The sequence below is a fragment of the Ursus arctos genome, unplaced genomic scaffold, assembly GCF_023065955.2.
Source record: "Ursus arctos isolate Adak ecotype North America unplaced genomic scaffold, UrsArc2.0 scaffold_1, whole genome shotgun sequence".
NCBI lineage: Eukaryota > Metazoa > Chordata > Mammalia > Carnivora > Ursidae > Ursus > Ursus arctos.
In genome coordinates this window covers 95,682,375-95,700,094 of record NW_026622763.1, presented here as the reverse complement: position 1 = coordinate 95,700,094, position 17,720 = coordinate 95,682,375, and the positions used below count along the sequence as shown (strand labels likewise).

Below are 17,720 nucleotides of genomic sequence, written 5' to 3'. Positions count from 1 at the left end.
CAAACCATACAAAATACAAATTTGAAGGGACACATGCATCCTGATATTTATAGCAGCCTTATCAACAATAGCCAAATTATAGAATGAGCCCAAATGTCCACGGACAGATGAATGGATAAAGAAGAGATGGCGTATCTATATACAATGGAGTACTACTGAGCAAGAAAAGGGAATGAAATCTTGCCATTTGCAATGACTTGATTGGAATTAGAGGGTATTATGCTAAGTGAAATATGTCAGTCAGAGGAAGACAAATACCATATGATTTCACTCATAGTAGAATTTAAGAAACAAAACAAATGAACATGGGGTGGGGAGAGGCAAAGCAAGAAACAAACTCAACTATAGAGAACAAACTGATGGTTACTGAAGGGGAGGTGGCGGGGGTGGGTTGAATCGGTGATGGGGGTGAGGGAGGGCACTTGTGTTGAGCACCGAGCGCTGTATATAAGTGATGAATCACGGAATTCTACACCTGAAACTGATATTATACTGTATGTTAACTAACTGGAATTTAAGTAAAAACTTGGGGGAAAAAAGAAAAAAGCACAGCTGCCAGGGGCTTGCCGAAGACCCACTGGAGCTTCCTCTCCAAGGAATTTTGTGGGCACCCCAGTCAACAGCCTCCCGCTCAGCAGCCCCCACTTGCTGACGAGCTCTGGCCTCTGACAGCCCATCTCTACCATCAGTGGGACCAGCCACGACGTCTTCAGCCAGTTTGATTCCCCACCTTGGTGCGGTGGTGAGGAGAAGAGTCTCAAATTTGTTCCTTCCTTGGGAACTAATAAGTACATTTTTTGTGAACTTACAATAGTTTCTGATGGCTGTTGTAGTGAATTACCAGAGACGTAGTGACTGAATACAGCACGGATTTACCATCTTACAGTTCTGGAGGTGAGATGGCCAAAATCAGCATCCAGGGGCTGAAAGCACGATGTCGGTGGGGCTGACTTCCCTTGGAGGCTCCAGGGAGAGTCCGCTTGCTTGCTTTCTCCAGTGTCCCCAGGCTGTCCCATTCCTTGTGGCCCCTCTCCTCCTCCAATCCAGCCGTGCCAGGCGGCCTCCCTCTCACGCTGCCATTTCTCCGGTTCGGCCTGGTTGGCCTCTTTGTCTCACTTAGAAGGACTGTGGGGATTACCTTAGACCCACCTGGATAATCCAGGATCCTCTCCTCATGTCCATGTCAACTGACGAGCAAACTCCACTCCATGGCCACCTTGCTTCTCCTTTGCCAGCTACCCTAACATACTATGCTTTCTGGGGGTCAGTTAGGACATGGGCGTCCTTGGAAACCCATTCCTCTGCTACCACAGCTTTTCAGTTTACTTCAACCATCCTATTCCCTTTGTTTGTGTCTGCCATCTCCCCTTCGTGGTCTCCTTGGAGCTGTCGTCTTCAGCTGACTTCCAATCCTGGCTATGTCTACGCATCTATGGGAACATGGCTTTTATGGAGGTTGATATTTCATTAAATACTTAAGTGGACCATGCTGCCATTTTTCTAGAAATTAAGCATATATTAGATGGAAATGCCAACTAAAGATGTCTTGTTTGACACGAGAAGAGCCCACGATGTATTTTTGTATGGGAAACACAGATTGCAGAGCAGTTAAAAACATAACTGAGAAAAGTGAAATTATTTATTACTTCAAGCTCAGAAACAGGGACCTTGCCTCATCACCTCTGTACTGTTTGTTAAATGTCTACCTCCGGCTGAACCTGAATATTACTTTTTTTTTACTGTTGTAAAACAAATATTATTGCGTTACAGTTCTACAGGAAGAGCTGCCTGCATGAGCTGAAATAGCTCAGTTGGGAGAGCGTTAGACTGAAGATCTAAAGGTCCCTGGTTCAATCCCGGGTTTCAGCAGTGGTTTTGATGTTTATGTTAAAAGTACTTTCTGGCAGTCTTAACCAAAATATAAGCTGTTAGGGGAATATTGGGCTCTCACGCAGATCTCTGGGGCGGATCACTGGCTTTTCAGGGAAGGGTGGTATCAGAGATCTTGGGGGGCCTTTTTATAAAAACCCACGAGCACCGTTGTACTTCCTGGCTGTACTAGCAACAGCCGACTTACCTAGAGTGCTTGCTAAGTGTCTAGCTTTCTTCTAAGCTCTGTGTATTAACTTATTTACAATGGCCACTAAGGGGTACATGGGTGGCTCGGTCAGTTGGGCCTCAGACCCTTGGTTTGGCTCAGGTCATGATCTCTGAGGTCGAGCCCCATTCCCCGCCCCCGTCCCTGCTCCATTCCCCAACCTCTTAAAAAAAAAAAAGGTCTCTAAAATTCTTAGTAACTTCTTATTAAATAAGCAAAGTTTGTGCCTGAGGGCTGGAATGTGGTAGGTATACAGCTGATGAGTTGTACTTTGACCATCATTATTACTTCTATTGGTTAGGAACTATGAGATAGGAATTATTTCTTCGTCTTCCTTTTTTTTGGCGGCGGGGAGGTGAGGCTTACACATCACTTGCAATTGATGTGAGTTATTTCTAAAGACCTTCACCCCACCATTTGATAAGGTCATCATTTCCGTCCTGATTATTTTTAAATTCTGATGAACAATCCCTTGCTTGCATGTGGTCGATGTGAAAAGGTATTTTCCCACTGGGCTTTAATTTGCAGAATGGGATTTAGCTTCTATTCCAAAGGTCTTCCCTGAGTTGACAAAGCAGCAGGGGGTGGAGGGGTGTCTTTGAAGTCTCTGAAACTTGCGTGTTCATGTGCACATTTCCCTGGAAAGAATGTCAACAGCTATCAGGTTCTAGGTTTGTGACTAGAAAAGGTCTAGAAAAGTGACGCAGAAGATTTCCTCATCACAACTACTTGCTGATAATTTGTGACCTGACGTTCGCATTTTGCCAAGGGACCAAGTCATTACTGCACTTGCCCCTTGCTCAACGACGTCGCAGCTCCCGTGAGGCACATTTCAGGAAGGCGCCCAGGTTGTCAACAAACTTCCCTTCTGTCTGGGTGGTGGTCTTGGAGGCAATTTCCCATAGTGAAGCAGACTTGACCATTTTTGGAGGCCCCTGTGCTCCTTTGGGGTGCCCTCCACGACCCACTCCCATCACTGGGTGTAATCTGCAGAGGCGAACCCACTCCTCCTCATTGTCTCTTTTCTGGGGGAGATTAAGGATGAAATCCCTATGTTACCTCTATTATTTGACTTTTTAAAAATCTTTCATTCTTGTTGATGGCATCTGTAGACAACCTGGACATCTCAGAGCAACACCAGGCAACGACTGCCTGTTCTTCCACCATCATATGATTTAATGTCTATCACCTAAAGGGCATCACCGTGACCTGGCTGTGCTTTGGTCAAGAGGTAGTGTTTCCAGTTAAAGCCAGAAATTCTCCAGGCTTTGGGGATTTACATAAAGTACAAGGGCTGCAGGTTATTCTGTTTTATTCCTCTTTTCCCCCAAGAATTTGACCCCACTTCCAGAAAATCTGCCCCCTGAAGAATGAATAGTCTCAGGAATTGAGTTCCCATGATGAGGCTGGAGCAGGGGACGGGGTTCCTATAGAAATCTGACACCTGAAGGAGTGAATCAGGTGCATTGAGAAACATCTAGGGTCCACCATCAGAGTCCACTTCCAAACATAAAGTCCATTGAGATAGAGACAGGATCTGGGCCAAAATGATGAGACCAAGTGTTCTAGCCCAGGCCACGTGGGAGTCTCAGGAAAGTGGATGGGGAGCAAGTCCTAATGGACAACAAGCTTAGGGTGGTATAAAGGGCTATGAACAAGATGGAAAACACTTTTAATTCTTCCCAGTAATTTCTGCACCATTATTACATAGGATTTGGGTTCTGTACAATTTGTACATGCATACACACACACACACACACACACAAACACACACAGTAGTGTTGGTATCTAAAGGAAAGGTGGACGGTATTGACCAGTATAATTGGAAAGAGAATCAAGTATTTAAAAATTTTTATATTGCTTTTATGATTATAAAAAAGTATAAACTACTGAAACATTAAAATTTTTATGGAAATATAATGCTTAAAAAGTAAAGACAGGTCTACTCTAATCCCAACCCTGGAGATAACCACTTTTAAAAATCTAGTATCTATTTCTTTTCCAGACTTTTTCCTATGCCCTGCTCATATCAAATGAATGTATATGCACATAAATGCAGTTATATTTGATACAGAATGAGACCACTAGGTCATAATATTTTTCCATAATTTCCAAACAGCAAGACTGAATGCCTTAAATAATAATGGAAGTTTATTTACTTTAGTATGTTTTCTTTTCAAGTTTCTTTTAATGGAAATAAAGTAAAATATTAAAGGAGGCAAAGACATGAAAACTCAAGCCCTAACTATAGCATAATCCAAATTTTAAAAAATCATGCTTCTATAAAATCTTAAGTGAGGGGAGCAAATGAGTTTCATTAGTAACAATGAGGAAATAGGAAGTGGAAACATTTATTGAATTTTTGTTCTGTGTCAGACCCCATTTTGAGCAATTTACAGAAATTAGTTCCTTTAATCAGTGATGAAGAAATATAAAAAGCAAGCAGCAAATAGGCATTTATAGCAATTTTAGAGTATTGTAGAGGGAGCAGTCTATGTTCTATGATGTTCTATGGAGGAGTAGGAAGTTAACAATGTCACAAAGTCCAAGCAAGACCTGGTGGGGACTGGCAGTGTACAGAACACTTTCTCTTAATTATCTTTTTAAAGCCAGACACCATAAATCGTCTGCATGAGTACAATCTGTTCAGTAATATATATATAATTAGATAAGTAGTGATAGCTTATATATCTGTCATTTAATTCCTATTGATCATAAAAATACCAAACTTGTTCTTTTAATTTCTCATTCTTAGTGTAGTGTTTAATTCACAATGATACAAATCACTTTTACAATCTTTATTATTATTCTTAATTATAAGTTGCATGAAATCACTTTAAAAACTCCAAAAGCACCTAGAGTCAGCTGGAATTAAACTTACAAATCATTCTCTTTGAAAATGTAAAATGTTGGCTGGAACTGATGACTTGGCCAACCTAAACCTGTTGGAAACAGTATAAACTGTTTAAAGTCTAGTGTTTCTTCCAGCACGAGTTCATTTTGTTTCTATATTTGGGATCTGTAATCAGCGGAGTGGAAATTAAAATTGTGTTCATGCTTTTCTTTCCCTCAGAGTCTGTGAAACTCTCCAAATTAACTCCAAAATGGATTCAACCAATTTACTGAAAAGGAGATTGTTCAGTGTCTAGAGACAACAGAGCTTTTTAGGTAAGCTCATGGAGGAAGAGAAGGACTGTGAGATAGAGAAAGGACAGGAATGAAAAAGTGGGTATCCTCTTTTTCTTTTTTTTTTACATTTATTTATTTATCCCAGAGAGAGAGAAAGAGAGAGAGAGAGTGTGTGTGCACATGAGAAGGGGAAGGGGCAGAGGGAGGGAATCTTCAAGCCGACTCCACGCTGAGCGGGGAGCCTGATGTGGGGCTCAATCTCACAACCCTGAGATCACGGCCGGAGCCAAAACCAAGAGTCAGAAGCTTAACCATCTGAGCGACCCAGGAGCCACATGAAAAAGTGGGTATCCTCTTCGGACAGGGCTCAGAAATTAGGAGTAGATTAGAAAAATGAAGATGGAGAGTTTACTCTTCACAGATATAGGTACACAGGGTGTGAGCTTCTCCTTAGAAAGGGAACTAAGGATCACGGATCTCCAGTCTTGAGAACCTCTAACGGTTTAGCGTAGAATTAGCAAAGTTCAAGGACGAGCACATCTTTTACTATGTTACTTTAAAAGTCTACATTTCCATGTTTTAATCATCTTTTACATTAAAATTTTAAAAGCTAGGGGTGCCTGAATGGCTCAGTTGGTAGAGCATGCTCTTGACCTTGAGGTTGTGAGTTCGAGCCCCATGTTGGATGTGGAGATTAATTAAAAAATTAAATCTTAAAAAAATATTTTTTTAAAAAATTTGAAAACTGTTGGGGCGCCTGGGTGGCATAGCGGTTAAGCGTCTGCCTTCAGCTCAGGGCGTGACCCCGGCATTATGGGATCGAGCCCCACATCAGGCTCCTCTGCTATGAGCCTGCTTCTTCCTCTCCCACTCCCCCTGCTTGTGTTCCCTCTCTCGCTGGCTGTCTCTATCTCTGTCAAATAAATAAATAAAATCTTAATAAATAAATAAATAAATAAATAAATAAATAAAAATTTGAAAACTGTTAAAGCTATTTCAAAATATACAACAATGATTACTGTGTGCCAAAATGCAGCTGCTTCTTGGTTTAAAAAACTTTAGAAAGTGGTCCTGACAGAATGTGAAACCACAAACTTACTCTAAATGTTTTTTTTTCCTTCCAAGGTAGTCTCTTATTCTGTCTTTTAAATAATATCTGGAAAAATAAAACAAGACAAAATCAGAGAGGGAGACAAACCATAAGAGACTCTTAATCATAAGAAACAAACTGAGGGTTGCTGGAGGGGAGGAGGGTGGAGGGAGGGGGTAACTGGGCGGTGGGCATTAAGGAGGGCACGTGATGTAATGAGCCCTGGGTGTTATATACAACTGATGAATCACTGACCTCTACCTCTGAAACCAATAATACATTATATATTAATTAATTGAACTTAAATTTAAAAAAAAAACAAAAAAATAGATACAAAATTTCCATGTTTGGTTTCCTTTCAGAAGAAAGTTCATAGGAATAATTAGATAAGGCCAATGGAAAAGAACTGTCATATAGAGTCTAGTGCCCTGTGCCCAGTTCTCTCAAGAACCTCACTCCATGGGGCTCCTGGATGGCTCAGCTGTTAAGCTTCTGCCTTTGGCTCAGGTAATGATCCCAGGGTTCTCGGATCGAGCCCCGCATCGGGCTCCCTGCTTGGCGGGAAGCCTGCTTCTCCCTCTCACACTCCCTTTCTTGTGTTCCCTCTCTCGCTGTCTCTTTCTGTCAAATAAATAAATAAATAAATAAATAAATAAATAAAAGAACCTCGCTCCAAAATTACAGTTTCAAAAACTCGAAAATGTATGAAACCACCTACGTCTACTTTCGTTCCAAATGAAATACACCTGGATAATTTTGTGTAACGGATGCAGATCACAATGATTCTCTTTTTCCTCTCAGAGTAGCCTTGCTGTTTTTCCCCTACGATAATTAAGAGTAGATTTGACAAACGCTGTGTAATTTGCATAGTCTTCACTTAGTCTGCATGCTGGGCCTGAGTTTTCCTATCACTTTAGAGAACTGAGTTGACTGAATAGGTCTTCGTATGACTTCATTGGTATGGGAGATCCGCGTCTACCATCAGCCCCTCTCCCTGTCAGTTACACAGGGGAGGATTCTTCACTTCTTTTACCCACATATCACTAATTTGATGCCCATCAATCTCGCCTTCTCAAGAAAAAGAAGGAGGGGGTCGCTTATTTTTTTTCTGGGACATTACATCTCGAGTTCACCTGGCAGCAATTCTCTGCAAAGATGACAATCGATCCCGGACTTCCTGGCTAGTCTACAGTGACTGGAAAAGCTTTCAGACGTTATTTTGCAGAGCTGATAAAATTGTTCTACCAGAAGACCAAGAATACGCACCTGGATCTTTTGCCAATTTATTGGACTTGTAAAAAAGTAAATTTGCTCAGAAATGAACATTTATGCTCCCTGAATAGTTCCATATAGTTAATGAATAACGCCTTCCTTAAACCAGGTCTTGCTGGCTTCATCCCTATCCTCAGTAGTTTCTGTTCTTTCCCCTATGCAATCCACATAACATCCCCATGTCAGTCCCATTTTACAGAGGAGGAACCCAGATATAAGGAGTTTCAGTGGCTTGCCCAGCATCTCACAGACAACCGATCGGGTCAGCATTTAAATTTGTCTGACCTCTAAACCCTGGCTTACTTGCTCTTCAATGTCCCTTCCTGGATGAGTGGCCCATTCATCAATTCCACATGTCATCGGATTAGATTAAAGGGTCTGGATTAATTGCATAATTTCATCCTCACCTTCTTTTCCTAAATTTAATGTTCACACTGTCATGGAGGCAGCATTGATTTACTGGTGCTGATTATGTGCCAGGCACTCAGCTGGACAGCTCCACATACTTTCATCTCCTTGTAATGACAAGTCTGGAGCCAAGCATTATTATCCTCAACTCTAGGGTAAGGACATTGATGAGCAGAGAGGTAATCCATCCGTGGTCACACAGCGAACTAGGGACAGGGCCAGGATTCAGTCCATCCCTGCTGATGCCACAGTAAAGTCTTCCTGGAGCTGGTAGTGTCATTTGATGACAACCAATGTTCTAATTCACATTTACACTTTGCCCTTGACCGACCAAACTGCACGTGTTAGCTTGGGTTTTTGCTTTTGTTTTTTTTTAACAAACCAATTCCATGATTCTGAGTGGAGTCTTATGAAAAATAACTAAAAGTGACATTTTGAAGGACTAGACTTTTCTCTTTGATCCTTAATTTTTTTAAAAAGATTTTTATTTATTTATTTGACAGAGAGAGAGAGAGCACGGGCAGGGGGAGAGGCAGGCAGAGGGAGAGGGACAAGCAGACTCCCCACTGAGCAGAGAGCCTGACTCTGGGCTCGGGCTCAGTCCCAGGACCCTTGGATCATGACCCAAGTTGAAGGCAGACCCTTAACCGACTGAGCCACCCAGGTGCCCCTCCTTAATATATTTTCTAATTTGCCAAGTCATCGTCATCTTCTTTTTCTTCTTCTCTTTCCTCTTCCTCTTCTCCTTCTCCTTCTTCCTCTTCCTCTTCTCCTTCCTCTTCCTCTTCTCCTTTTTCGTCTTCCTCCTCCCCCTTCCCCTCCCTTCCCTCCCCCTCCTCTCCTCCTCCTCTTCCTCCTCTTCCTCCTACTCCTTCTTCTTCTCCTCCTCCTCCTCTTCCTCCTCCTCCTCCTACTCCTTCTTCTCCTCCTCCTCCTTCTTTTTAAGGAAATATACCTTTTGCTTTAGGACATAGAACTCAGAACGGTCTTGAACATGAGTGGGTCAATAACTACAAATTTCAAACCTTCCATTTAAAAAAAATAAAAAGTAATCTTTTATCTGAGAACACACTCAAGTTAAATATAAAAGTTCCTCTTGCACTAAAGGGTAGAAAGTAGTTTGAACACCTTCTGGTTTTCTTTATCTTGACCCAAACGTGTATTTCTACTTTGACATCTGTGTTTGGAGAGCCCCAGAGAACTGAGGGGACGCCATTTATTCCAGGACACCTCCTGTAGCATCATTTACACATTATGCACTCAGCAAATATGTTAGTGAGACTTCTTCCCCCTGTTGAGTCAAAAACATCTTCTCCTGTGCCTTGTAATAATGGGGCATCTGTCATACCTTGTCAACCAGCTCTGTGGAGACCCATGGATATGTACGCTCCGTGGTGGGTATGAATTTGGCTGGAGTTCGGTTTGGCAGCTAAACCCTCTTGGATGTAACCAAGCCAAGCTTAGGTTTCAGGGTGTGCCAGACTCATTCAAAACCAGATTTACCCCTTCGCTGAAAAGACACTACCCTACTTCTGAGAGGAAAGACAATTTTGGTGCCAGGTCTTTTCCTCCCTTCCTTCATTGTGGCTGTCTTTAGAACACTGGTCATTCCTGCTGCCAGAAATGTACTCTTTTATGGTCTCTGCACAGACTTCCAGATTTAGCTCAGTTCCTGGCTCCTCCCAAAGCCTCCGACAATGATTCAACCCCTCACTGAGCTTCTATCTGCAAAGTCCCGTCAACAGCTCATTTTCATGTATTATTTGTTATGGGATGTCCCGTCACTTCATCCTGACGGGCTTTCCCTGGGACACGCATGCTGCCTTACACTTCTAGTATGTGTCACTCTCTTGAGGGTGTAGCAAATGACAATCCAAATCTTACGACTTTAGAATCTCTTGCAGATATGTTACTTACCCACAGGCCAAAAAGCCCGGGGATCCTGTGCCATTGCCAAAGCAAATTAGCAGTTGTACGAAAATCACACTAGAGGATTTTCAGTTTGCTTTTTAATACACCTGGCAACCCACTTAGATGCGTTGGGACTTTTGGGGACATCTTTTACAAGGGAAAAACCAGATAAGTGATAGTCTTACAGAGTCATCTTCCAGGCCATTGACCTCGTCATCTTCTAGTGACCTGAAATCCCATCTTATAGACTTTGTATTTTGTATTTTTTTAAAGATTTTATTTATTTGTTTGAGTGAGAGAGAAAGAGAGCATGAGCATGGGGCGGGGGCAGAGGGAGAAGCAGACTCCCCGCTGAGTGGGGAGCCTGATGCGGGGCTCGATCCCAGGACCCTGGGATCATGACCTGAGCCCAAAGAAGACACTTAATTGACCGAGCCACCCAGACACCCCTAGACAAATAAAAAATACAATTATTTCTTAAATTTATATCTCCTTGAACAACAGAAATAAGTTTAGACATTTACTAGTAAGTTTCAAATTTAAATTTGGTTTAGATATGAGAATAGTCCTGGGCATATTCTTCAAAAAAATGTCGTAGAGTTGAGGTAGAATTTACACACAGTAAGCTCACTCTTGTTACTGTACAGTTTTGAGTTTGACACACAGGTTGTCACGTAACCACCAGCACAACGAAGATACACAACCCTTCCAACACCACCCCACCAAATTCTCCCAGTGCTTTAGAGTTAACCCCTTCTCCCATGTCCAGGCAACCACGAATCAGTTTTCTGTCCCTACAGTGTTGCCTTTTCCAGAATGTTCTAAATGGAATAGGGCAGTATGTAGACTTTCAACTTTGCCTTCTTTCACTTAGCATAATGCATTTGAGATTCATCCATGTTTTTGTGTGTGTGGATAGTTTACTCCTTTTTATTGCTAAGCAGCATATTCTTTTATGGATTTTTGGAATCTTGGTTTTATAGGGAGTGTGGGGACCTGAAATCACTATTGATGATGTACGTGCAACCATGGACGATGCCTCCCTTGTTTCACCCTGTGTATGATAGATAGGCAACGGCTGCATGTCTGATGTTTAAGAAGTACAGCCACCCATACCAGGACCCAAGTTGCAAGAAATACACGGAGACACCAGCTGATCCTTCTTGGGAAGGCCTCGGTGCAGGAGGAGAGGTAAAGTGTTGCCTGGGCACATTAGGATTTTACATTTGGGAGTTGAGAAATGTGAGCCTAGGTCACCATGCTGTGCATTAATCAACCCCTGGGTGCCTGTGGGGTGGGAATAGCCTTAAAAAAACAAAAACAAAAACAAAAACAAAAAACAAAAAACAAAAGACCCTGCATTGCTGTAGTTAGAGCAATGCATATCCCTGTCAAATTGTACAAATGTAAATATAAAAAGATAATTACAGAGAAGGACGTTGACAGGAAATCAAGAGATGCTTTAGTGTTCTTAATATACTTGTCACACATCAGTTTCCAAATATCTTGTCTAAGTTAGAGCTGGCAACTTTCTCAAGACTGTGTTCCAAGGACATACGTGCTTGGAAAATCCCAAATCTCTTTCCAGGACTGTTTTTCATCTTTCGGAGCCATGATTTCCCAGACTCCAGCTCTTGCCTGCTCTGTGGCCGCACCTGCTCTCAGGTGGGTTATTAGAACAGCCTCCTACCCTGTCTCCTAGCCCTGGTTCTGGCCCCTACAGTCTAACCCAGCAGCGGCAGTGATCCTTAAGGAACAAAGCAGATCTCTCATTTCTCTGCTCAAAACTGTACAATGATTGCAATTTCCCTTTGAGGAAAGCCCTTATCCTTACAATGGCATGCAGCCCCCCCCCCCCCCCCGCAGGCTAACACCTCTCTCACTATCTTCACCCCACTGCCTCTGGGGCAGGCACACTGGCATTGCCATAGTCCACGACATGCTCTTCCTTCCTTCCGCCTTTCCTTCCAATCTCCACTTATGTGAACTTCTCAGTGATGCCCATTCCTCCCCATAGAAACTGTAATCTGTCCTTCACCCCATTCCAGCCCCCTTGATCACTTCTACCGTATTTTTTTCTCTACCTCCCAAGAGCTATCAACTCTTACAATGCCTAGATTCCTGATACAGCTGCTAGACTTTCGATGAGTAACGTTTCTTAAACTGTTGCTTATAGTTCCAATTATTTGGTGTAGTTTCAGCCAGGCACTGTTGTGGATGCTGGGATGAGAGCTTTAATAGGGACACGTGCAAGGATGTAAGAATAGCTCTGAAAACGAAGTGGGAAGACAATAGGGAAAGATTAAGGAAAAATTCAGAAGCAATCTCAGTTCAAGCAGAAAGATGAGCAGAGGCTTGCAAATCAGAAGAGAGGGGCATTGTTGTGGGTAGATGAGGACAGAAGGGAAAGGCCTAGAGCGATGGAGCCACCCTGGGGCTAGACTTGAGAGGGGAGTGGCCGGGGGCGGGGGTGGTATCACAGGGGCAGGAGAGAAGGTTGGACCTGTGGGTGGGGCCAGATCATTAAAGGCCTTTGTACCCTACCAAGGAGTCTGCACTTGACCACCCAGTGTCACTAATGCAACTTAATTTAGAAAATTTAGCATTTCCCAAACGCTGACTTGTTCAATATTAGGAATTTATCTCAGCTTGACTGTGACTTCTTAGATTAAGAAATGTTTAACTCTCTCTGCTTGTTCTGAATCCCACATCTGATATGTACACAGGAAGTTGAAGGTCCAGAGAACAGGGTCTCTCAGTGTCTGCTTTTAGCTGACAAAGAAAGAATATTATGAATATAAACATTCTTGTGTAAATATACCCACCGGTCAAGTGAAAAGCTATTTTAATGTATCATACAATCTTTAGGTGTGTGGCAAAGAAATTATAATTTAGCATATTGAAGAGATTTCTCCATGAGAAATAACCATACTGAGGTCATTGGGTTTTCTTTTCCTTTCCTTTTCTTTTCTTTTCTCTTTTCTTTTTTTAAAAGATTTTATTTACTTATTTGACAGAGAGAGAGACAGCCAGCGAGAGAGGGAACACAAGCAGGGGGAGTGGGAGAGGAAGAAGCAGGCTACCAGCCGAGGAGCCTGATGTGGGGCTCGAACCCATAACACCGGGATCACGCCCTGAGCCATAGGCAGACGCTTAACGACTGCGCCACCCAGGCGCCCCTCTTTTTTTTTTTTTTTTTTTTTAAGATTTATTTATTTATGAGAAAGAGAGAAACAGAGAGCACTGGCACATGAACCAGTGGGGGGAGGGGCGTGGCGGTGGGGAGGCAGGGAGAGTCTTAGTGCCGAGCTGGACACGGGGCTCAATCTCAAGACCCTGAGATCCTGACCTAAGCTGAAACCAAGAGTAGGTCACTTAACTGACTGCACCACCCAGGGGCCACGAGGTCATTGCGTTTTCAATAATTTCTTTCTTAAATTGCAGAGTTTCCTTTAGTCATTTCAATAAATTAAGATTCACAGAAGACAACAAAGCAAAAAAAAAAAAAAAAAATCAATCCCTGCAACCTTTCTCTTTATACTTCTCATTTCTGCTCCCTGGGATCTAAAATGCAACCTCTCCCCAGCTCCCATACTTTTTTTTTTCCCTTGCAGTTTTTAAATTCAGCAACGTTCAGGTATCTTTGGCGCTGAGTTTCAGTAGCTCAGATCGTTCTGGACACAAGTGAGTTCTGTGGTGTCCTAAATGAGACAAGAAGCAAGACTGTCTTTCCCCGTGATTCCATTGATCCTTGGAGTCATAAAAGATGTCCGTGATTTGCCTGCTCTTTACATTGACGGGGACACAGTCATGAATGTCCAAAGAGATACAAAAGGAACCATCTGGTTAACTATGGGGCTTAAAAGTTTTCTTACAAGTGCTTTCCTTCATCAAGTGACATGAGGTTACTTTCTTTCAGGAATCTTATTACTTATTCAAATGAGCTGTTTTGTTTAAGTTTGGATGCTGGGCAAAAAACAAATAATGAGTCCAAGGATCGATGGCCAATGATGTGTCTGCTTAGTTCTTAGTGCAATAAATTCATGGAGAATGAAAGGCTCCATCGACCAAAAATTAACTTTTGCTTGTTGGAAATGACTGGTGAGCTTTATAAAATAATCTAAATAATCCATCTGTAGTATTGGATGAGATGTTCAAGTTTTATCCTCTTGCAAAATAAAAATGTGCTGCTTGTTATGTGAATGTGGTATTTGCAAAGCTGTCACGGTGATTTCCAGCTCAAAGATCCCTCCCCATCCTGCAGTGCTTGCAGATCAATCAGAGAACAGTCAGGTATTCAATATTTGTGGGGGAGGGGCCCCCACATCTCTAGATCACTGTCAAGTCTAGACAGATAAGACCCTGAGGTCTGATGAACTGGGCTCTAGTTCCGGCTTCATCAACAACTGCCTTTACAAGTCAAGGAAACTATCCGAATCTCCTTTGTTTCCTTTAAATCTCTAAAATAAAGGAACTGAATATACCTTACTTAAAATTAAATATCTTAAAATTCTACAAAACCATAAATCATTCTTTTGTTCTTATTCCCCGCGGCTGATAATTTTTTGCTTGTAACTTCTAGGGAATAAACTCACATTACACTCCTGGGTTAAAAAATGAGATGAATTAAAAACATTAATCTCTAAATTGACAAGCTTAGGGATTTTTCTATAGTTTTCATTTATTTGTACCACTTAGTAATTAATAAAAAATACTAAGTAGTTTTAGGGGCACCTGGGTGGCTCAGTTGGTTAAGCGTCTGCCTTTGGCCCAGGTCATGATCCCAGGGTTCTGGGATCAAGCCCCGCATTAGGCTCCCTGCTCAGTGGGGAGTCTGCTTCTCCCTCTGCCTCTTCCCCTGCTTGTGCTCTTTCTCTCAAATAAATAAAAATCTTAAAAAAAAAAAAGAACAATAAGTGTTTTTAATAAATATCAAATAATTAAATGAGAATTTCTAGGAATTGGCCTGGGCATAAGTGATTTTGAAATATGTTAATATGCAGCCAGGATTAAGAGTACTTAGTATATAGGTATCCTGATCTTTCTTTTTCACATTTTAGGTGAAGCCCACTGTGCAAAAAGTATCCAGACTGAAATAATGATTCAGCTGAATTAACTCACGCACAAGAAAAAATCTTTGAGTTTCTGCAAAAGTAACTAACGAACATAAGAGAGCTTTGAGAAGGAAAAGCTCCTCTACATACACAATCTATCCTCCCATTTTTCTGCTAAAACACAGAACTGCAAGGATGAAGGAGAACAAACGGAAGGACAATCAGATTTAAGTAGAGTATGTGCATGCGTTATATATATATATTTTTTTTCAGTTTATGTGTTTTATATTTTAAAGAGATTTCATCAGGTTCTTTGCAATGCTTAGAAACATTGATCATCTCAACACGTAAGAAATTCATTATACTGGAGAATCTGGGCCATGGCCTGTTTGTTGGTTGCCATAGAAACAGACCGTATATATGCTGGATTTCCTACGATGGTGTCAATTTCATGTAATTTCGTTATTTTTTAATAAAGTCCATTCATGAAATGTGCATGTGTGATTTGATTGACTCGTTTTGTTAGCTGTCTACACGTGTGTGTGTGTGTGTGCGTGCGTGTGTGTGTGTGTGTGTGTGTGTGTGTTCGGGTAGGAAAACACTTTGGGCCCAGGTGCTCCTTTCTACAGTCCTTATTCATGGGGTTTTTGCCATTGATGTCCTGTGACTTCATCGTCTGTTCAGAAAATAATGCATAAAACATACCAGAATCTCCAAGAAACGCTGGATCCCAGTCCTCTCAGAGCTTGGAGAATGAACGGCACACGTATCTGTCACACACTCTCAATGATTCCAGTGGGAACATTTCATTAACATTCTGTCCTGACTAGCTTATTTTCAGTTCTTCTGAAAATACATGCCGTTAACCAAAATGCTATGAATTTTTCAATTTGTAAAAAAAAATGAATTTTTTATAACACAGTCTTCTACAAAGAGCAATACTTATTGTCAAGTTACATTTATTCAGAATTCAAGATTTAAGTGCAACCCTTCCAAAACAATATGTTTGAACACATTGTTGGATTATTCTGCATCTTTCCTTGAAGATGCATTTTATCCAAGTTAATTTTCATCCTGACAATAAATGGTCTCTAACCTCCCTTTGAGCTGAGGCCCTCATTCCATGGCTTGCCACTGTTTCCAGGACGAGGGTGGATTTTTCTCATCTGGTTTACACAACTCTGAACACTCATCTTTCTACCGGCCTCTCTACCCTCTCTGTACGTCAGTTTCCTTTTATTTCTCCGTTCCAGTCACACTGTGGGTCCGTCCCTCATACCCTCCAAGCTACATGGGCCGCAGGACTTCTGCTTACACTATTATTCCACCTGGATGGTTTCTCCTGACTTTTGTGGCCTCATTAACTCCTGTCTACCTTGAGATCTCAGCTCAACCCTGTCTTGCTCAAGGAAGCCTTACCTGACTAACCTCACTAAGATACAGTCCCCTCTCAGATACTCCAGGATCCTTAATTCTACCAACAACCTTAATTCCCTTTCGCAAGTAACCTAATATATATATATATATATATATATTTTTTTTTTTTTTTTTTTTTTCCCACAGGTTCTGGGAATTAGGATGTGGACGTCTTCTGGGTCCATTATTTTGCTTGTCTATCATGAGTTCCTAGCGTAAGTGGGGCCCTGCTCACAGGGGCTCTCCTGGACGTGTGCTATTTTCATGTCTATTTCTGTATCTTTCACTTTATTGCCAGGTTGGATAACAGGACTACTTACAGGCCTGATTTGTTATATGGCAACATGTATTCTGAAAAGCAAATCTTAGACGGACAATGAAAGAGAAAGATGTAGCTTTACCTAAACCAGTTGACTTTTTGGACTTCGATTTTATTATTTCTGAATGTAAGGATGGAGTAAGGTATTTTATAAAAGACGTTGAGGGCTAAATCTTAGGAATCTTCAAACATAGTGTGAGAACAAGATTTATAAGGATCGTGAGTTAGTCACCTTGAGAGTTTTAAATTGCATTGTTCCCAAGAACTGGGAACTTAAATGCTTACGGTCTCCCTGACTTCTGTCTTTGTCTTACCCGTTTTGCAAATTGATTCATGGAGAAACTTGGTAAAATAAATGAGCATCTTTGGAATCTAATTTTTAAGGATTTGTTTATTTATTTATTTTAGAGAGAGCACAAGCATGTGTGTAAGCAGGGGAAAGGGCAGAGGGAGAGGGAGAAAATCTCAAGCCGATTCTGTGCCGAGCACCAAGCCCATGGCAGGGCCGGTTCCCGGGAACCTGAAACCATGACCTGAGGCAAAAATCAAGAGTCGGATGTTTAACTGACTGAGCCACCCAGGTGCCCCTGGAATCTAATTTTAAAAATATACTTAGATAAGGGGCGCCTGGGTGGCACAGCGGTTAAGCGTCTGCCTTCGGCTCAGGGCGTGATCCCGGCGTTATGGGATCGAGCCCCACATCAGGCTCTTCTGCTATGAGCCTGCTTCTTCCTCTCCCACTCCCCCTGCTTGTGTTCCCTCTCTCGCTGGCTGTCTCTATCTGTGTTAAATGGATAAATAAAATCTTTAAAAAATAAATAAAATAAAAATATACTTAGATAAGCTTCTAAGTTAAGGAAGAATTTGGAAAACTTAGATTACACAAGATACTGAATTTTCTATTAAGATTATTTTTTAGCCTGATATTAACTGGTTCTTTGACATACAGGGATTCTTGATCAGCTCACAGAACTTCCCCCCACTAAACCTTCAATAAAAGGGATTCTACCCCAGCTAGACTTG

At 41.8% G+C, this 17,720-nt stretch overlaps 1 non-coding gene across 1 annotated transcript; it reads left to right on the top strand.

Annotated features, from left to right (window-relative positions):
- Window positions 1-1,796: 1,796 nt before the first annotated feature.
- TRNAF-GAA (transfer RNA phenylalanine (anticodon GAA)) lies at window positions 1,797-1,869 on the top strand. The gene has a single exon. It is a non-coding gene; the product is annotated as a tRNA-Phe (tRNA).
- The last annotated feature ends 15,851 nt before the right edge of the window (window positions 1,870-17,720 follow it).